The following is a 22706-nucleotide window of genomic DNA, read 5'->3' as shown; positions in this document are numbered from 1 at the left end:
TAATTAATGATATTAAAAAATTTAAATCCAAACAAGTTTGAGAATGTTTTCCTCAACAATATATTGTAGAGGATAATTATACAAGTCAGTGCTAGGAATTGAATTAAATTTGGAGGCAGGTACTGACTGATGGGTGAAAGGCTCTGAAAAGACATTTGTATGGTTTCTTTTGTTAGTGCTTTGTATTGTTCTTCTATCTCTCAGGGATGCAGCACATTTTAGTCCCCATTTGAACATGTAGCAGCTTTATGAGAACAATCTATTAAACTATGTGAATTGTTTCCTGTCTTTCTTGGTGATTATCTGAGAAAAGAACAGAGTTAAGAACCTTTCTGTAAAATACTCAATATATAAATTAAGAATTTGAAAAAAAATGATGAGGAGCTGAGGGAAAAAATAAATGGCACTCACTCCTTCACTCCCTAGGATGGCTCTGACTTCAGAAATATTTCACTGTAGGAAGATGAAGGAAGAGGATGAGGGTAGAAAGAGGTAGCTGCTTTTGTGATAAAAAAGAAGGCTTTGACATGAAAAAGACATTGTTGCCGTGGATTCTAATATTATTTTATTCTACTGGTGCCTCTTCAAGGCTATATTTTCTTAAATAATATTAGAAATTCTGTATCATTCATTTTTAGATTGGTTGAGAATTAAAGAATTTAAAGAGAAAAGCTATATCAAAAATTTACATCAGAGAACAATAACTATCATCTTGTTTTCTCAGCTGGCGTTTTAGACACTGAGTAAAATGAGAACAGTTCTTGGAATAGACACAGTATTGAGAACGTTGTTTACTGTGTGCTGCATACCATTACCTTGGGCTAAGTATGAACACTTGCAAACAGCAGTCTCAACAAGTAAGTATGAAGCATGGAGCCTATGTTTCTTTGGGTCTGGCTTATTTCATTTAATGTTATTTTTTTCTGAGTTTTTCCATTTCCTTACAAATGGGGCAATGTCATTTTTTTTATGGAAGCATAGAATTCATTACGTATATATACCACATTTTCTCGATCCATTCATCTACAGAGGGGCATCTGGGTTGGTTCCATATCTTAATTATTATAAATAATGTTGCAATGAATATAGTTGTGCTGGTAGCTTTAGTGTGACCTTGTTTGTGATCATTTGGGTAAGTGCCCAGGAGTGGGATTGCTGGATCATAGGCTCCATGGTTTCCCTCATTTGTCTTAATTAGTATATGTCTAGGATAGTTCTAGCAGAGAATAACAATAACTCAATACCTATGTACATATGACCATATAAAATGATGCTAATTGAAATGAACTCTAAGATATTAAAACAAGTGGGCCTTTTAATGTGTTATGTGAAGATTTTTCCATCCCTTTGGATTATCCCCTATGTCACTGTTTTTGATTTTGGTACCTTGTGTCTTTAATATACATTTATCTGATTTGGGGAAGGGAAGGAAATGACAAAATGGTGAGACAAAGGACAAAGGGTGAACCAATGCAACAGTGATACTCACAAGACACTATGTTGGAAATGAACTTGCTGGGGAGGGGAGTCAGGGGACAGGGGGTAACCGTGTTCAACAATAAATGTACTCATTACTTTTCTTATGTAACTGTAACCCCTCTATACATCAGCTTTACTATAAAATTAAATTAAATTTAAAAAGTTAAATAAAGTAAGAATGTTTGACAAATCTATCTCACATGAGAGTTGTGATTTGTACATGAGATAGTGTGAAGGGGGGAGCCAATGCAACAGTGACATACACAGACAATATGTTGGAAATGATCTGTACAACTTGTAGGGTGGTAGGAGGGAGGGAAAGTAGGAGAAAAATGAGGGAAGGGCTAGCAAGTCAGACAAGAAATGTACTTACTTCCTTACTAATATAACTGTATCCCCTCTGTACATCACCTTGACAATTAAAAAAAGAAAAAAAAGAAAGTATTTGTACAAGTTAAAACATTACATAAATGTCCATTCCCACTAAAATTAAAAGTTGCTTTCCAGCAAGACAAAGATTTGACCAGGACACCAATATATTCATTCTAGAAAAAGAATGAGAAAATTTACTTTAGACACAAATCGGCTTTTTTAATCTTTTCAAGGGCAAAAGGATGTCTTGTTTTGCATATTGTAATCATTCTCTGCTAATCCTAAATTTACATTATGTCACAGAAACTGAACCCTAAATTCTATAACTTAGAGTCTAAAGAACTGAATGACAGTCTTTCATCCTTTATCTTCTAATACTGTCAGTACAATGTAATTGATACCTAGCATTTCAAATTATATCTGAATGAGTAAGTAATATCAGTAATCACTGCCATTACATTATGTACATGCTGGTGATGATAATGATGATTATGATGATGATTATGATGATGATGATGATGATGATTTGTGAAAATGCCTAAAAAACAAAAATGAAGCAGGGTCAAAACATACTTTAAGGGGCCTTTCTGCTTAAGCATTGGCCTTCAGGTAAGAACATATTCAAATCAGACCCAAACACAGATGTTTACTTAATTTTTATATACCCACAGGAAAGAAATTATGAAAATATAAATATGTATTTTTTCTTTCATAAATAATTCTAAAGAGCAAATAAGTATAATTTTCAACCAAAATGATAAGAAAATAATGAGGACATAGATAGTTAAAAATTTTGTAAATATTTGGTAGCCACATTTCTTTCTAGAAGAAACTAGAAAGGATGCTTTCAAGAAGGGGAGAATTAGAGAAGGATTATTTGAAGGATAAAATGTTTGATAGAAAAAAGGGAGGGAAAGGATTATTATCATACCAGAATAAGAGTCTAACACAAGTTTTTATACACATATCTAGAATTTTCTACTTTCCATCTTTTTATTCACATCATCTTGTGATTTAAAGATTCTTAAAGGAGAGTATATATCCTCCATAGGAGTGGGGGCATAGAATAATCTAAGCATGACAGCCAGTTCTTTTTTGCCTAGGCTGAGCTCACCCATGCTGGTAATGCCATTTCTATTCAATTAATTAACTTGGTTATGTCTGTGTTATATTCATATGTTCAGATATACGCATCTCTGGCTAAGCTCTGAACTTATAAACGAAAGAGTGTGTGCTCTGAACTTGTAGACAGAGAATGTGCTTTATTCTGTTACATCTCTGACTGTAGCACAACCTTCTATATCTGGGCTACATCTAAAAATTTCCTGGGGAAAATCCTAGAAATAAGATATACCTATGAGGTAGAATGAAGAGATTGAAGGTCATTCAGCAGAGAACAATGAAACAATGGAAAGGAAGGCAGAATTCAGAGTGAAGGCTACAGAGGATCAGGATGGCAGAGGTGAGGTTGTGTATCCTGTCAGGAAGAGGTACAGGCAGACAATAGGCCCCACAACTAGCAATGCTAACTTAGATCAAGTAGGCAAGGGGTTTCTTCCAGAAGATAACTTCCCGAGAAGTTATCATTTTCCCTTCATTGATTAATGTGTATTTTGTGGGGAGTTTTGAAACTAAGTAAGCATCCTATTACTGAGAATATTTTCACTTATTAATTTTAGTATCCACTGATGAGTTCCTGGTGTTTTCCAAATTGAATTTTTTATTTTTTTATAATTTCTTTTCCATTTGTTACTTGGAATTACACTTCATGGGAGAGTTTCCCCTCTCACTTATTTATTTATTATTTACAAAGATCTACTTTTAGAAAAAGTGAGAAAGTAGAATACATTACAATTAATAATGCTAAGTAATAGCTTGCTTTCTGAGGTTCTACATACACAGAATATATGTGCTGTGTGTGTGTGTGTGTGTGTGTGTGTGTGTGTGTGTGTGTGCCAGTACTGACATTTGAACCTTTACCTGGTTTCTATCCCTTAGTTTTTTAGCTCAAGGTTAGTGCTTTATTATTGGATGCCACAGTTTCACTTCCAGCTTTTTGGTGGTTAATTGGTAAAAGTCTCATGGACTTTCCTGCTCAGGCTGGCTCTGAACCATGATCCTTAGATCTCAGTTTCCTGAACATGATTACAGGTGAGAGCCACTAGTGCTAGGCTCCATTTATATATGAAGACACATGACAAACAAGAAATCAAAGCTGCAGGTGTGACATACCCAAAAGGAATTACAACTTACAATGTCAAGCCCTTCTTGTTGACATCATGAAACAGGAGAGAGATAACCAATCTATTACATCACAATACAGGAAAATGAGAATGAAAAAAGCCTTTATAAAAAGAAATTGAATTCTTCCTTGAGCTAATTTTTGTTTAATATTTGAAATAATTAATGATAGTCTAGCTCTTTCTTCCAAAGGCACTTGTATACTAAAAGTATGAGTAGCCATATTCTAAAAATGTGCATTCATTATAAAAATCATACATTAAACAGATGGGTAAAGATATTAAACAGTCTCCACATTGAAATGAACTACCTTTGCTTTACTGAAAGTAGTGTCAGCCTTCGGTTCATCCTCATTGCACAGACAACCATATATTCTCATGCAGGGTCAGCTGCATCCCTGAGATATAGCCTCTGAGTGATTGGATTTGGCCATCATGTTTGATGCCTGGTCACTAGGGCTTCTTTCAACTCAGCTGAAGTGGATATTGTTACCATCATAACCCAATCATTGACTTCAACCACATGTTGTACATGTTTCAGATTGATTCCACCCTTGGCAAGTTCAATGGTAAGGTCAAAATTGAGAACAGGAAGCTTGTTGTCAATGGAAAGGTCATAAACATCTTCCATGAGTAAGATCCCACAAACATCACATGGGGTGATGCTGGGGCTGAGTACATGGTGGAGAACATAGATGTCTTCATCACTATAGAGAAGGTTGGATTTAACTTGAAGGATGGAGCCAAAAGTATATTCATCTCTTCCCCTTCTCTTGATGCCCCCATGTTTGTCATGGATGTCAACCCTGAGAAGTATGACAACTCCTATAAAGGAGTTTAAAGTGTCTATAAAATGTCAAGATTGTCAGCAATGCCTTTTGTACTACCAATTGCTTAGCATACCTCCCCTTTCCCAGCCAAGGTCATCCATAATAACTTTGGCATTGTGGAGGGCTACAGTCCATACTCTCACCATCACCCAGAAGATGGTGGACCACCCCTTTGGGAAATGGTGGCATGATGGCAGGAGGGCTGCTTAGTATGTCATTTGTAGGCACAGTTTTCTCCAAGTTAAATGGGAAGCTCACTGACAAGGCCTTCCATGTCCCTACGGCAACCTGTCTGTGGTGGATCTGACCTGCCACCTAGAGAAAGCTGCTAAATATGACAACATCCATGTAATTGTAACTCCTCTGTACAGTATTCTCACAATAAAAAAAGAAAAGAAAAGAACGTGAGTAATCAGGTGTCTGAAGGCCCCTAAAGGGCATCCTGGCTGTCTCAAAGACCAGCTTGTCTCCTGCAAGTTTAACAGCTGACCACCACTCTTTTACCTTTGACATAGGTGGATTGGCATTCCCTTCAATGTCTACATTTTCAAACTCACTTCCTAGTTTGACAATGAATTTTGCTACAGTAACAGGATGATGGACATCATGGCCAGTTGGTCTCCAAAGTATAAGCACCCCTGTACTATCCACCCCAGGAAGAATGCAAGAAAGAGAGAGAGAGAGAGAGAGAGAGAGAGAGAGAGAGAGAGAGAGAGAGAGAGAGAGAGAGAGAGAGAGAGAGAGAGAGAGAGAGACAGACAGACAGACAGACAGACAGACAGACAGACAGACAGACAGAAAGACAGACAGACAGACAGACAGACGGACAGACAGACGGACGGACAGACGGATGGACAGATGGACGGACAGACGGACAGAGACAGAGAGAGACAGAGAGACAGAGAGACAGAGAGACAGAGACAGAGACAGAGAGAGAGTCAGTCCTCAATTACTGGGGGAATCCCTGCTCCTATTCAGCCCCTCAACACACTGAGAAGCTCTTCTCACAATCTCCATCCCAAACACCCGAAGAAGTGGAGGGACTTAGAGTTCTACTTTGTGGCCATACTATCAGTCAAAGTTTTCTATACAGAGCCAAAAATAGAAAACTCTTATTATGAAGATGTCATTCTTGCTTAATAAAGAAATAAAACCATACATTTTCTTATGGTAAAATTACAATACAGAAAATTTTACTCTGTGATTGATTATTTTCCTGCCCTACAATGGCTGCAAAAGCATGAGAATATTTTCCTGGCAAGACCACAAAATTCATTCAAAGGATTTTGCTATTGTGTAATTTTCCCAAAGAGACTACTAGTCTTTTTCAAAGTATGTCTTCAGGTATCAAAACAACTAATTGATGTTGTGCTGTCAGCTAAATTTATCATCAATTACAAAAGGAATCATCTTTGATTAGTTGCTTCAATTAATTCAAAGCACTTTATACTGATGGATTGGCTACACACAACTCCAAACAACCATTTCTCCCTTGTTTTTCTCTACTGAAGAGCCTGGGCAGATAAATTAGAACAGAGTCAGTCTTTCTTGCAGCCAATGTAGCCCATATCATAGGTAGTTCCTTTTACTATTTCCAGTTTACTGAGGTGTGATTGCAAAACAAAATTTATATTTAAGGATCAGAATATGATAAGTGGATATACATACATGCATACTTTCTTTTTTTTAGTTTAATTTTTATTTTTGGTGAACACACTGTACAGAGGGTTTACAATTACATGGGCAGGTTAATGCGTACATTTCTTAGCAAGCATTGCAGCCTCCTCCTTTGTTTACCCTGCACATCCCTTCCCAGCCTCCCCCCCACCCCCCACCCAATCCTCCCAGATTTCCCCCATCCCGCCAAACACCGCTTCCCCAATCCTCCCCGATTTCCCCCCTCCCGCCCAACACCCCCCCCCCAGCACCAACATTGTAAAGCTCGTTTTGGACATGACAACTTGTACTTGTCATTGTTGCAACAGGTCCTCCTGTATCCTTAAACGACTTGTTTTTCCCCATCTCCTCTACAAGTTATACTAACATCAAATATAGTGAAAGCAGGGGTTATACTGTGAGCGATAATCTTATAAATGCGTTAGAAACAAATGCATGAAAAGAAAAAAAACATTAAAATACATATCTAAGGATTCATTTTCCTAACATCACATTATCTGACCTTTTCCGCTTGACTCATACATATACTAGATACTGCAAATAAGGGAAACCATGGGACTTATGTTTCTTTGGGCCTGGCTTACTTCACTTAATATAATTTTTTCCAAGTTTTTCCATTTCCTAAAAAAATGGGGCAGTGTCATTCTTTCTGATGGAGGCATAGAATTCCATTTTGTATATATACCACATTTTCTTGATCCATTCCTCTACTGAGGGGCATCTGGGCTGGTTCCATATCTTAGCTATGGTAAATAATGCTGCAATAAACATAGTTGTGCTGGTAGCTTTAGTGTGGTCTTGTTTGTAAACATTTGGGTAAATGCCCAAAAGTGGGATTGCTGGGCCATAGGGGAGCTCTATGTGAAGTCTTTTGAGGAACCTCCATACTGCTTTCCAAAGTGGTTGAACAAGTTTACATTCCCACCAACAATGAAATAAGGTTCCCTTCTGTCCACATCCCCTCCAGCATCTGTTGTTGTTAGAGTTCTTGATTTTTGCCATTCTAACTGGGGTGAGGTGGTATCTCAATGTTGTTTTGATTTGCATTTCTTTTATGGCTAGGGAGGTTGAGCATTTCTTCATGTGTCTATTGGCCATTCTTCTTTCTTCTTCAGAGAAGTTTCTCTTTAAGTCTTTAGCCCAATTATTTATTGGGCAGATGTTTCTTTGAGGATTTGTTGTTGGGGGATTTATTTTTTTGAGTTCCAAGTATATTTTAGATATGAGACCCTTGTCTGTTGTATGGCTAGTGAAGATCTTCTCCCAATCTGTGGGCTTTCTATTGATCTTGCTAGCTATGTCCTTTGCCATGCAGAAGCTCTGCAACTTCATGCAATCCCATTTGTCCAACCTTTCTTTGATTTGTTGTGTTTCTGGGTCTCTATTCAGAAAATTTCAGCCTGAGCCAAGGAGACCTAGGGTTTCTCCTATTCCATCCTGTAAATACATGCATACTTTCTGATTTTATTACCCAAATGTAACTTAATATCAATTACTTTACACATTTTTACATTCTCTTTTTATGATGAGGTTACTTAAGATCTACTGTTTTAGAAAATTTCACTTATAAAACATATTACCATAAACTATTATCAATATTTAATCCAGTAGATTTCCAAAACATATTCATCTTATAAATGCAAGTTTGTACTGTTTGATCAACATCTGCTGTTATCCACCCTTCCAGCCCTGGATAAATATACTACTGGTAAACATAAAAATAGTTTGGCATGGGTCCATTGCAACAATGAGATGTACATGTCATTATATTGAAAACGAGCTTTACAACTTTGGTGGGGGGGGAGGAGGATTGGGTGGGGGGACCAGGGGAGGATGGGAAGGGATGGGAAGGGGAAACAAAGGAGGAGGCTTCAATGCTTGATAAGAAATGCACTCATTATCTTGCTCATGTACTTGTAACCCCTCTGTACAGTATTTTCACAATAAAAAAAATAGTTTGACATGGGCTGGAAAGATTGCTCAGTGGTAGAATGCTAGCCTTGAGCTGAAGAGCTGAGGAACAGCGCCCAGGCCCAAAGTTCAGGCAAAATGACCAACCAAAAAAATAGTTTAATATGTAAAATGTAACTAGATAACTATAGTATCTGTTTCACTGCTAGGCATTTAAAGAAAATCCATTAGGACAAAGATCGATAATTGATGCCAGATGCCAGGAGCTCACACTTGTAATCTTGGTTATTCTGGACATTGAGATTTGAGGATATGGTTCAAAGCCAGCAGAAACATCCATGAGACTCATATCTCTAATTAACCACAATAAAAGCCAGAAGGGGAACTGTAGCTCGAGTAATAGAGCACTATATTTGAGCAAAAATGCTCAGGGGCAGTACCCAACTTCGAGTTGGAGCCCCAGGACGGTACAAGAAAATAATAAAGACTGATACTTCAGAGTTTATGGAAGCTGTGCTTGTTACAGCCTCCAAATTGAAACTATTTCCAGGTCCATCAATAGGGAAAGAACAAAACAACTGGAATACTTCTGAACAATAAAATAGATTATTGTTTTGTGCCATAACTTGGGCAATTCAAACAATAATACTGAGTGAAAGAAATTGGTTAAAATTAGTGAATATGATATAATTAATTCCATTTTTATTATAATAAATGCAAATGAAGATACAGTAACAGGTCAAAGGTTACCTGGGAAAAAGAATAGAGTGGGGGAGGGAACGAGGTAAGGATTATCAAGGAGCATGAGGAAATTTTTGAGGTGATAGGAATTTTCTTTATCTTGATTTTGCTGACATTCTCCTGGCTGTATTGAAAAGTTATTAAACTGTACAGTTCAAATACTTACATTTTATAGCTTTCAAGGACAATTTAATAAAGTTGTTAAAAATAAATATTAAAACATGAATAGTTACCATAATTTGGAAGAGTAACAATTTGTAATGCAGAAAATGCAATAGGGTACCCAACAAAACCTGTGAATCTAACAGCTAACTGTAATTTCCTGCTCCCAGAAAATAAAAATGATAATTAGCTCATTCAGCCTTATCAAGTAATTAGAAATATGGGCTTCTCATTATAAATTAATTTCATTTGAGAGGTGAACTACAAAGGTACTCCTATGATTTGAACCTTGCAGTTTATATGCTAAAAACTTAGTGAATGTATGTGTGTTAGCAGAGCAAAGTAATGTTTATATTGGAAAGGATAAGGGAATTTAAGGTGACATCATGTAGAAAAAAAGAGAGACACTGCATATTAAATTGTCATATTTATTCACACAATGATATATGAGGAAAAGATAGGGTTTTGCTTAAGTGTAAGGAACCAAGGAAAAAGGAAAAAATATAAAATACTATTTTATGTTTCGGTAGCACTGGTATTTTTTTGCCAGTCCTGGGGTTTGAACTCAGGGCCTGAGCACTGTTCCTGAGCTTCTTTTGTTCAAGGCTAGCACTCTACCACTTGAGCCACAGTGCCACGTCTGGCTTTAGTACTGGGATTTTAACTCAGAACCTCAACCTTTCGAGGCAACTAGTATATGTCATGAGACTTGCTCTTTTCTGCTTTAGTAATTTTTGAATATTTTCTCCTTTTTTTGTGGTCTGAGAATGGTTTCAGACCATGATTTTCCTTCTTATGGCTTTCCACAGAGGTGGGATGAGAAGCATGCACTATACCAACCTGCTGATGGAGATTGGGTCTCACTAACTTTTTGACCATTCACTTGAAACCACTGTCTTCTCAACCTGTGCCTTCTGAGAACTTGGGATTATAGGCATGGGCCAATGTGTTTAGCTCTAAAATTTTACACATTTAATACCAGAGTTACATAGAGAAGATACCTGTATGAATTTTGAGATACTGATGAAGTAAATATACTTATACCAAAGGAAAAGTTTACATAAACCATAAAACATGTCAGTTGGAACATTTTTTTTTGTCGGTCATGGGGCTTGAACTCTGGGCTTGGGCGCTGTGCTTCAGCTCTTCAGCTCAAGGCGAGCGCTCTAACACTTGAGCTACAGTGCCACTTCTAGTTGGAACATTTTTAAAGGTCTATTCTGATTTTCTTTTTTAAAATTAATTTTATTTGTTTATGTGGTACCAAGGTATCAAACTCTGGGTCTCATGCATGCTAGGCAAGCATTCTATCACTCAGCCACATTCCTAGCCCAGTTGGAACTTTTTAAGTCTAACTAAATATATGTGGTTTAAGACTTGATATATCAAGCCGGATGCCAGTGGCTCACGCCTGAAATCCTAGCTACTCAGAAAAGACTTGATACATCAAATTCTAAATATATATTAGCCCAATATAAGAGCTAGTTAAAAGTCTTAGTTTTTGGATTGACAAAATGTATCTATAATTGGTCAATGTTCAAAGTATGACAGTGTTCTAAGTGTAAAAGCTTATACTAATTATCCATACTTTACATATTCAAATATTTTTTCAAAATGGACATTTCTACGATAGAAGGTAGCCATATATGGTATTCATCTGTCAATTACAATCATAGACTGTATTCTGTGATTCCAATGAACAGAAATATTCACAAACACATCCTATAATTTAATTTAAAAATATGCAAGAACTTTTTCATAATTTTCCAGGAATTATATAAAAATTCTCATGGCATATAACCTATAACTGATAGAGAATACACCATCAAAAAAGGAAAGTCTACCAAATTCCCACAAATATGAGTTAAATGTGGTTTGATTTCCCTTTTCACAGTCGAGAATCTCTTAAACCATTTATGCAGTGCTCCCCTGAGTACTTACAAAACCTATTGCTATCCAATCTGAAATATCAATACTTCCTTTTCATGTAAAGAAAAAATACTAAGGCACAATGGAAACAGAACAAAACAACCAGACATGTGGCTCATCTGAAGAAAAGAATCCTCCTATAAAAGCTTTAAAAATGGCCCATTGCTTATAATTTTAAAAAGTTCTTTCTTTAAGACACATACATACCTTTCACTTCTTATATTTTCCCCTTCTAGACAATGAGTCAGCAGTTAGTGTTTAAAAATCTTGTACTTATGCAAATGTTAAAGTATATGAAGCTGATGGAAACTGAATACGAACAATTTTAAAGTACCAATTTTGGCTGGTCAGATTCCACTCCAAGAAATTACATTGTGCAAACAACCTCTCAAAAAAATACAACCCAACAATTTACTTTTCCACATTGCTTTCCCTCAATTGTCTTTAGTGGTATAATTTCCTTTGCCTGCTTATCATCGTTGGAGGCAACACCTGCTGCACAGTTATAGAAGGCAACCTCATTTAATATCGTGTTCTTTATTCCGCTGATTATTTAATCATGCACATTTCACAACAATCATTTATTTCATTTGTATTACTAGTCAGGCCTAGGCATCATACTAAATAATGGGGATATAAAATTCAAAGAAATACAGTTTTTGATCCAATAGGCTGCTGAATAGGAGCAAAACGCTAGGCTACTTTGCCTTCTTCCTGTCCTCACCCATCCTCAAGTGAAGCCAATGCAGAGGTGGGCACTGCTGCTGCCAGATTCATGATGCCTTTGCTGAGCATTTTGCCTATTCTCTGCACACTGTGGCTATAATGGGACCTTGTGTGGCTTCCGTTGCTGATCACTGCATGTATATCATGGCTTCCAAGAGGGGCATAGATCTATTCTGTGGAGAATTTAGAAAGATTTTTGCTTCTTTTCTGTGTTATCCACTATGCTAGTTTCAAGTATGGGATTAACAAGATCCTACTACAATGTGCTTTGATTTCATGAAGAATTCTCTTTGAAATTAGCACAGAGAATTTGCTCATATTATGTTCTAGTGCTTAGACATGAATTCATAAAGGATTGTTCTTTAGAATATTATCCTATACTAGAATTAAAATTACTCCACTGGTAAGACTAAGTCTAATTATATACTCTTGATCAAAGCTTCTTTTAAAGGAATTATCTCCAACAAATCTTTAAGTCTTTGTAAACAGGCTTCTGCTTGTCCACATGATTATTGGTTTATTGTAATGTATAAATTATAGGTACAATCCTTCCCTGCTAGTCCCCCAATATAATGCAATACATTAAAGGAAATATCTGGGGTCGAAACCACTAGCCACTTCTCTTACTATTCTTCCAAAACACATCCCCAATTTCTTGGTGAAGTACTTAGATAAGTACTAAAATTTGAAAATAAGCAGTTCTGTTCTTGTCAGAGGGCTGGTTCTTTTTATGCCAGTACTGGGACGTGAACTCAGGACCTCATGTTTAATAGGCAAGTGATCTACTATCTGAGCCATTCCTTACAACCACTTTTACTTTAGTCATTTTTAGATAGGGTCTTGCCTTTTGCTCAGACCAGTCATGCACCATGATACTGATATGTCTGTCTCTTGTGTGGCAATTGACAGCAATTTATAAATAAACTCAATTGTCTGTACTGAGGCATACATTTTAGACTAGAAAAGCAAACTTACTCTGATGATTATTATGGTCTATTTGATAGGATTGAGACGATCCTAGGGGATCAGTAAAACACATCAATGAATTTGTTTGTGAGGACATTTCCAGAGATTATGAAGAAGGTGGGGGAGATATACTCTAAGTGTGATTAGAAGCATCAAATAGACTGGGGAATCCAAATGAAATAAATGAGAGAAAAAAGAAAAAATCCAATGAGCACTGGAATTGGCACTTTTCTCTCTCCTTTGTCCTCTATCCTCTGTTCTCTCTCTTCTCTTCCTGGCTTCCATTATGTGAAGTGCTCTGCTCTGCTCTGATATAACTTCCTACTATGATGTATAGAAACTTCAACAGCCTTTGAAAGTGAAGCAAACTAAATAATTCCTCCCTGAAGATGTTTATGGTATGTATTCGGGTCACAACATGAGAAAGCTGGAATAATTCATTATCTATCCAGAATGTTATAGTCATAGGTAGTCAGGACATAGGTGTTGAGAGTAATAGTTGTGGGTAGAGCTAAGAGGAGGGAAGTGATCATGAGGAACCCAATATACAAAACAGAAGGTCAAAAAACTCATGGAAAATTCTCAATAAATACTGAATTGATGAAGAAATGAATGAATAGATGGCAACTACATTTTCATAACACTTTAGTGGCTTCTAATATGAGTTTGCATAATTATTTCATAAACTTTTACCAGTACTCTTATAAAAGTCAAGGCTTTTAGGTCATATTTTACAGATCATTAACTTGAGGTTCTAAGAGGTTGAGTCAATGTCACAAAAGTGACACAATTAAAATGTGACTCAACCCTTATAATAATGCTTTTGTCATCTCAATAGCTACACAGCATCTGTAATTGTGTCCATGCAAAGCAGAAGTTATGGCAGGAATAATCCTCTGACTTCTTAACCTGTGTTTTCAGTTAATTTGTGAACTCTTAGTTTAGATGCAAAATAGCAAAAGCTTTGTTTGGAATGCTCTTTGTTTTTAAGGTTCATTATATCAACTTCTGAGAAGCCAGTGCAATTTTATTAAACATTTTAGCTTTGCAAGAATCCTCAGACATATCTGCATTCAGGAATTCTGCCACGAAACCAACACCTGCAATATTAAGCCAAATTCCAACACTGAAATCTGATTCAATGAAGTAGTGACTACCTTTTTATAAACTTGTAATGCATAACATCTTGTATTCTACTGGAAGGTAACTACTGGATGATTGTCACTTAAATCTTCTATTTATTGTGGTTACTGGCAATATGACATATTATTGAAATTAAATCTTACATATATGACCAAAGAATATGATCATGAGCATAAGCATCAATGTTAGACATAGTTGGTAACAAAAAACTTCTGGGAGTATTTTGAAGAAAGGAATCAGTCAAACACAGGAAAATAAGGCAGAAAAGTTTGACACGCATGAAAATATCAGATCATTGTTCAATGAAATACCATCAGACCAAGGAAAAAGGGTGAACCAATGCAACAGCAATACTCACAAGACAACATGTTGGAAATGAACTTTACAACTTGCGGGAACCTTAGGAGGGAGGGAAAGTAGGAGAACAAGGGAGGGGGTAATAACGTTTGACAAGAAATGTACCCATGGGCTGTGGGCTGGGAAGGTGGCTCAGTGGTAGAGTGCTTGCCTTACATGCATCAGGCCCTGGGTTCGATTCCTCAGCACCACATAAGCAGAAAAAGCCAGAAGTGGCACTGTGGCTCAAGTGGTAGAGAGCTAGACTTGAGCTGAAGAGCTGAGGGACAGCACCCAGGCCCAGAGTTCAAGACCCATGACCAACAAAAGAAAAGAAAAGAAAAGAAAAGAAAGAAAGAAAGAAAGAAAGAAAGAAAGAAAGAAAGAAAGAAAGAAAGAAAGAAAGAAAGAAAGAAAGAAAGAAATGTACTCACTACTTTACGTAGGCAACCACAACCCCTCTGTACATCATCTTCACAATAAAATTAAATTAACAAAAAAAGAATGAAGCCACATGGGATAACATTAATGTGAAATTATCAGATTGCCTTCCACAATATTCATATCAGCTCAGCAAGAAAAGATACACACATAATACAGGAAACATTGATGAAAGTATTGCCTGATTTTTGACTTAATATGTCTCATATATAGCATGATGAAAGAAAATAGGAATGCTAGTAGCCCAAAATTTATTTTAAGGAAAAGATTCTATTCAGATTACTAAATGGAATGGCTAAAGGATATATGCCAGTCTTTTCTGTTTAGAAAATACTAGTTTTTTGGGAAATTGATGACAGGGTTACAGGGTTACATTAAAAATATATCTCCTTTTGTATATCTGAATATTTTTAGAGCTTCCTAAAGTGTTTTCTTTTTTCTAAATGTATAATTTGCAAAATTATACTTTAAAACCTTTGCTTTCCTAATCTGTCAACTTAAGAATAATTACTCCATTTGAATTTTGTGATCACCTGAATCTATTACATTGAACTTTTCCACAAAGCAATCACCTATCCAAAAAGAATATCACCAGCTTTCTAGGTCTGAAAATATGCCTAGACTCATACAAATTAATTTAAAAGGAAATTTTACCTTTCAATTAGCCACATTCAGAATTTTTATGAAGTGGGAAGCAGGGAAAGAAGAAGGGGTGGAGGGAGAGAAACCAGAAATCTTTGGTCAGTTTGTAATTCTTATATTTAGTGCCTTTCACATATGATTTCATAGTGTGACTGTATGACATTTTACCAACTGATAATCCCGAAGTGAAGTTAAAATTCCTTCTACAGAAGATGGGACCTGATACATGTGAAGTTGATGATGATGATAATAATAATGATAATTGGGTAATATATGTTGGCCTAGTATTAGAAACAAAATTATTTAACACAACTGCAATCCATTATTTCAAATACATTGATCTTTTCTGTATGTAGAGGACAAAAAGAAATATTATTTTCCATTCTTGCAAGAGCATAGTAGTATTGACAAAATAGGCGGGCACTGCATGTATTTCAAATGTTAATTAGAACAATTACATTTGAAAGCCAATCTTTTCTATTATAACTTTTTATTGCAATCATATCTTTTTGTATGTTTGGAATTATCTATGCCACAATTGTACAATGTAGGCTTTTAGTAAAGATAAATTTATCGTACATAGAAATAAGTTACAAAATCTTAGCTAGGCGCTGGTGGCTCATGCCTATAATCCTAGCTACTCAGGAGGCTGAGATCTGAGGATTGTGGTTCAAAACCAGCCAGGGCAGGAATGTCCTTGAGACTCTTATCTCTTATAAACCACTCAGAAAACCAGAAGTGGTGCTGTGGCTCAAGTGATAGAGTGCTAACCTTGAACTGAAGAGCTGAGGCACAGCACCCAGGCCTGGAGTTCAAGTCCCATGGCTGATTAAAAAAAGAGTTACAAAATCTTGAATAAAACATACTCAAAATCATTCTGTCCTGAGTTACAGGTTGATGTTCCTAAGGTTTTCATAGGTTTTCTGATCTGTAGTTCTCCATTTTTCTTTTTCTCCATATATATTATTTTGCAGTTTTCTCAGTACATACTTTAAAAACAAGAAAACAAATCACTTATTTCCAGAAATAAAGGTCTTAATTTAGTGCTACTTGATTTCAGATTCATCAGTTGATAAAATGTCTTGTAGCTATACCATGAAATTAGATGTGAATAAAACTAAGTAAATTACAAACTGACAAATAATCCCTCCTTCCTTTCCTCTGTCTTTCCTTCTAATCCTTCCTTCCTTCCTTCTTTCCTTCCTTCCTTCCTTCCTTCCTTCCTTCTTTCCTTCCTTCCTTCCTTTTTTCTTCCTTCCTTCCATATACTTTCTTGTCTGTGCTTTTGTTTCACCTACTTTTAATTTCTTGTTCAAAAAATTTTGGCTCAGAAAGATGCTATGATACATTTTCACTTTGTTTCCTTCTAGTAGTTTTAGAGTTCTGGGTTTTGTATGTAAGTATTTACTAAATTTTGAGTTGATTTTTATATATGATAAGTAGGACTGTAGTTTCATTCTTCTTTGTGTGATCATCCAGTTTCCTAGCAACGTTTATTGGAGAGAGTCATTACTCCTGCATTTTTTGCACCATTGTTGAAAAGCAGTTGGATGATATGTATATGCTTCGGTTTAGTTTTAGGCTGTGTTCCATCTAGCTCTGATGTATCCTTTTATACCAATAGCATGCTATTTGGGTAGTGTTACTACAGGTTTGTAGTGTATTTTGAAATTAGGAAATGTGATGCCTAGTTTTCTTCTTTTTGATGAAGATTGTGTTAGTTATTTTGGTTTTCATTGTTCCATATGAATTTTAGAATATAAAAAATTCAATGAAGTATAGCTTTGGTATTTCACAAATTACAAACAGATATGTTAAAAAGTTCTATCTCTCAATAATCACAAAGATGTTAGTGAAAGTCACTAAAGATAACATTTTTTCCATTCAATGAATATGTAAATTGTACAGCCAGTATGGAAAATACAAAGATTCTTCAAAATATTAAAAATAGAATTATTCCATGACCTAGTAATTCTACTGCGAAATAAAAATGCAAAGGATGCCAGTATGTTGAATAGACATCTGGACTCCATGTTCATTATCATAGTTAAGATATAGAATCAAAATACATGTCCAGCAATGGATGAATGAGAAAAGTTTGCAATTAAATAGTCCTGATAATATGAATGAATCTGCAGTACAGTGAGTTAAGTGAAATGAACCAGAGAAAGAAAGTTAAATACTACATGATCTTACATCTATTTTCAGTGTAAAAAGGTTGAATTCATGAAAGGAAACAGGAACAAAATGTAGTCATAGAGGATATAGGGAGGTTGGAGATGTTGCTGAAAGACTCAAAACTTTATTAGATAGAAGATAAAGTCTTGCTGCTCTTTTTCAAGGAGGTTTAGATGTGTCATTAAATTGCTAGTTTCAGATCTCTCCAATTTGTTGATGTAGGAGCTCAGAGCTATAAACTTGCCTCTGAGTACTGCCTTTGCTGTGTCCCAGAGGAGCTGGTAATTTGTGTGTTCATTTTTGTTGAATAGCATGAACATTTGAATTTCCTTTCTAATCTCTTCCATGACCCACTCTTGATTCAGCAGTGTGTTGTTCAGCCTCCATGTGATACCGGACCTTCTTTGGTGGCTTTTGGTGTTGAGTTATAATTTTATTCCCTTGTGGTCAGAGAGAATGCAAGGTACAACTTCAATGTTTCTGAATTTAGACAAGTTTGCTCTGTGGCCTAAAATGTGGTCTATTTTAGAAAACGTTCCATGTGCTGCTGAGAAAAACGTGTATTCTGATGCTGCTGGGTGAAATGTTCGGTAAATGTCTGTTAAGTCTAGTTGATATATGCAGCTGTTTAGATCTGCGGTTTCTCTGTTGAGTTCTTGCCGAGTTGATCTATCTAGTGGGGAGAATGGTGTGTTAAAATCCCCAACAATTAATGTCTTTGGATCTGTATGGGATTTGAGGGAAAGTAGTATTTCTTTGATAAATTTGGGTGCTCCATTGTTTGGCGAATAGATATTTAGAATTGTAATATCCTCCTGAAGGAGAGATCCTTTAATTAGTATGTAGTGACCTTCTTTATCTCTTCTCAAGAATTTTAATTTGAAGTCTATTTTATCTGATATTAGGATTGCAACTCCCGCCTGCTTATGGGGGCCGTTTGCTTGGTAGATTTTGTTCCAGCCTTTAACATTGAAAATGTGTTTGTTTTTACGGGCAAGATGTGACTCCCGCAGGCAGCAGATAGAAGGGTCTTGTTTTTTAATCCAACTAGACAGTCTATGTCGCTTAATTGGAGAGTTCAGTCCATTAATGTTAAGAGATAGGACTGAGAGATATTTGGGAGTTCCTGCCATGTTATCCACGTTCTTGGGGGCTGCGAAAACTGGGTTCTTCCTATGGTTCTTGGATTCTCAGTTTGGGTGCAGTTTCTTGGCCTTTGTTGCGGTCTTGTTGGTTTTCTATGTGTAGGACATTTTTAAGAATCTTTTGTAGGGCTGGTTTGGTGGAGATGTATTGTTTCAATTTTTCTTTGCTATGGAAGGTTTTTATTTGGCTTTCAGTTATGAAGGAGAGTTTAGCTGGGTACAGTATTCTTGGTTAATAGTTGTTTGTTTTTAGGGCATGGCATACGTCATTCCAGGCTCTTCTTGATTTGATTGTCTCTGCTGAGAAATCTGAGGTGATTCTAATTGGTTTTCCTTTATAGGTGATTACCCTTTTCTCCTTGACAGCTTCAAGGGTCTCATATCTAAAATATACTTGGAACTCAAAAAATTAAACCCCCCAACAACACATCCTCAAAGAAACAACTGCTCAATAAATAAGTGGGCGAAAGACTTAAAGAGAAACTTCTCTTAAGAAGAAAGAAGGATGGCCAATAGACACATGAAGAAATGTTCAACATCCCTAGCCATAAAAGAAATGCAAATCAAAACAACATTGAGATATCACCTCACTCCAGTTAGAACGGCAAAAATCAAGTACTCTAACAACAATAGATGCTGGAGGGGATGTGGACAGAAGGGAACCTTACTTCATTGTTGGTGGGAGTGTAAACTTATTCAACCACTTTGGAAAGCAGTATGGAGGTTCCTCAAAAGACTTCACATAGAACTCCCCTATGACCCAGCAATCCCACTTTTGGGCATTTACCCAAATGTTTACAAACAAGACCACACTAAAGCTACCAGCACAACTATGTTTATTGCAGCATTATTTACCATAGCTAAGATATGGAACCAACCCAGATGCCCCTCAGTAGATGAATGGATCAAGAAAATGTGGTATATATACACAATGGAATTCTATGCCTCCATCAGAAAGAATGACATTGCCCCATTTGTTAGGAAATGGAAAAACTTGGAAAAAATCATATTAAGTGTAGTAAGCCAGGCCCAAAGAAACATAGGTCCCATGGTTTCCCTTATTTGTAATATCTAGTATATGTATGAGTCAAGCGGAAAAGGTCAGATAATGTGATGTCAGGAAAATGAACCCTTAGATGTGTATTTTAATGTTTTTTTCTTTCATGCATGTGTTTCTAATGCATTTATAAGATTATTTCTTTGTTGCTTTGTATGTCCCTCCCCCAAAGTATAACCCATGCTTTCACTATATTTGATGTCAGTATAACTTGTGGAGGAGATGGGGAAAAACCAGTTGTTTAAGGATACAGGTGGACCTGTTGCAACAATGAGAAGTACAAGTTGTCATGTCCAAAATGAGCTTTACAACGTCGGTGTGGGGGGGGAGGGGAGGGGGAAGGAGAAGGATTGGGATGGGGGGAGGGGGGAGGCTGGGAAGGGATGTGAAGGGTAAACAAAGGAGGAGGCTGCAATGCTTGGTAAGAAATGTACGCATTATCCTGCCCATTTAATTGTAACTCCTCTGTACAGTATGTTCACAAATAAAATTAAATTAAATTAAAAAAAAACCAAAAAACAAAAATCAAAATGCTTACAACCAGAAAAAAAAAAGAAGATAAAGTATAAGAACTTTTGTTACTCATAGTGACTGCAGTTAATTATGATACATTGTGCATCTGAAACTTGTTAAGAGAGTAGGCTTTATGTGTTTTCATACAAAAATTAAGCATGTGAGTTCCATATGTTAAACAGCTTGATTTTGGCATCACACAATTTCCACAAACATCACATTTTGTACTATGATTGTATGAAAAAAATGTACTTGTTATTTGAAATAAATGAATGAAGAGAGGACATCCCTAATAACATAAAGTTAGCTAATCTTTAAAGGAAGGAAGGAAGGAAGGAAGGAAGGAAGGAAGGAAGGAAGGAAGGAAGGAAGGAAGGAAGGAAGGAAGGAAGGATTAGAAGGAAAGAGGGAGGAAAGGAAGGAGGTGACATCATGTCACCATTTTATGGAGATTGTCTGTGCCTGTGTTTCTTTGGAGCCAGATAATTGCAAGAGACTTGATTATGCTTCTCTGCAAGAAAACAATGGTCAGAGCCTGGTGTTTTTTAATAAAACTATTTTAGTTCACTTTTCACTTAAGGAAATTGCTGTATAATTTCTCCCAAAGGTTATCTAAGTCTGAGTTCTACTAGTCAATAATTCATGAACTAGTAGAACTAGTTCATTGGATGAGAGGAATATGAGACCAATGCTTGGATGCTGTTACATTTCATGAAGTAAAGAAATGTTAACACCCAGTGGTAAGATATGAGAACATAGTTCCCCAGAGGAAGGATCACGGTGGAAACAGAGCATTGCTCTCATAACTGGCAGAGAGCTCAGATTCCAGGAGCTGCTGGCTAGCTACAGGGATATGTTGCCAGGCAGATTTTGGGACTCAGCTACTCAGGGATCTGAAAACAACAAAAGATTGCAGAGAGCCTAAGGACACCAGGCCACAATGACTGGGAGTAAACGGCACTGCAAGGTGGTTATGAAGAGGGAGAAGGTTTTGACATGGACAGGTAGGGAAGTTTTATGGGTGCTCAGATAGTGGTGGGCCTTTTGGTCAGTGATCCTACTTTTCCAGATCCTACTTTGCCTTGATGATCACTGTACAAACAGATCATAGAGCCCATCACTAGTAAGCAGTTGTGTTTCCACAAGTAGTCACTGCTGGGGTTTGCTGCCAGGTCAGGTTTGAACTATGCCTTAGGTATTCTTGGGAATACACTGTCACTGGGTCTGGATAGTAGACAGACAAGACAAATGATTGTGGAGAAAAAGAGGGTCTAATGTGGAAATGCTGAATTTTAGCAGTTGGAAGTAAACACAGTGAAGGACCTGGAGATCTGCAGCTTCACTCTCCATGGTGAGAGCAAATCTCATTGGCTGAGGATCACCACAAAAAATAGCACTAGATAGTATCTGGCTGAGTGCTTGGCCTCAGGAGTTATCTTTCAGCTGCAGGTGCTTGTTGCCAGCCAGGGCTGACTGCTTCAGAGCAGTCAGGAACAGGAGCTGGAGATCACATGATATACCACAGGCTCCTGTCCCTCCAAAGGATGGTAAAATGCTGGAAAAGGTCTGAAAGCACTGAAACCTACAACAAATCTCCCGAATCCATTAGTTCTCCAACACCAGAATGTTGTGTTTTTATTTGCTTCTTTCACTATCAAATACCCTTATGGGACAACCCTAGTTTTGTACCTGTGCTACCATTAGGAAGACAAATAAGGGCTCCATGCAGCACACGTGCACACATGCATACTCTGTGCTGCCAACAGATCAGTGGAAGAGGTTTTACCCAGCATGTGTGAGGTCATAGATTCAACACCCCATGTGCAACACACACAAATGCACATGTGTGGAGAGGAATACAAATATGGGTGTCATTTTTAAAGCTTCCTGGGTGTTTGTCCAATGTGCAGCTGAATCTGAGAAACACAGGTCTGAAAGGACATATGGTACCAATTATGGTGAAACTTGAAGATTCTTGCCACTACAATGGATTTAGATCTTTAGAAGGACTCATTCAAAAATGCTGTTGGCTTAGCTACAGAGTCAGAAAGCTGGACTTCATGGAGGCTGTATTATAGGTTTTAGGAATTGTTTCATACCTGCTTGATATTCAGCTTTTGATTAATTTCTGTTTGTATATTTGGCAGTATTTATTCTAAGACATGATTTATCATGTCAAAAAGAGTTTAAGATGAAATATCCATTCTTGATCACCAAC

The 22706-nt window shown here is 36.7% G+C and overlaps 1 pseudogene; it reads left to right on the top strand.

The window, feature by feature from the left end:
- Positions 1-4534: 4534 nt before the first annotated feature.
- On the top strand, positions 4535-22457 carry LOC138839919 (glyceraldehyde-3-phosphate dehydrogenase-like; annotated as a pseudogene).
- Positions 22458-22706: the final 249 nt, after the last annotated feature.

The sequence above is a fragment of the Dipodomys merriami genome, unplaced genomic scaffold (genome assembly GCF_024711535.1).
Source record: "Dipodomys merriami isolate MVZ:Mamm:240054 unplaced genomic scaffold, mDipMer1.0.p SCAF_3, whole genome shotgun sequence".
NCBI classification, from domain to species: Eukaryota; Metazoa; Chordata; class Mammalia; order Rodentia; family Heteromyidae; genus Dipodomys; species Dipodomys merriami.
Note: the sequence above shows the minus strand (reverse complement) of the source record. Positions and strands in the feature narration are given on the sequence as shown.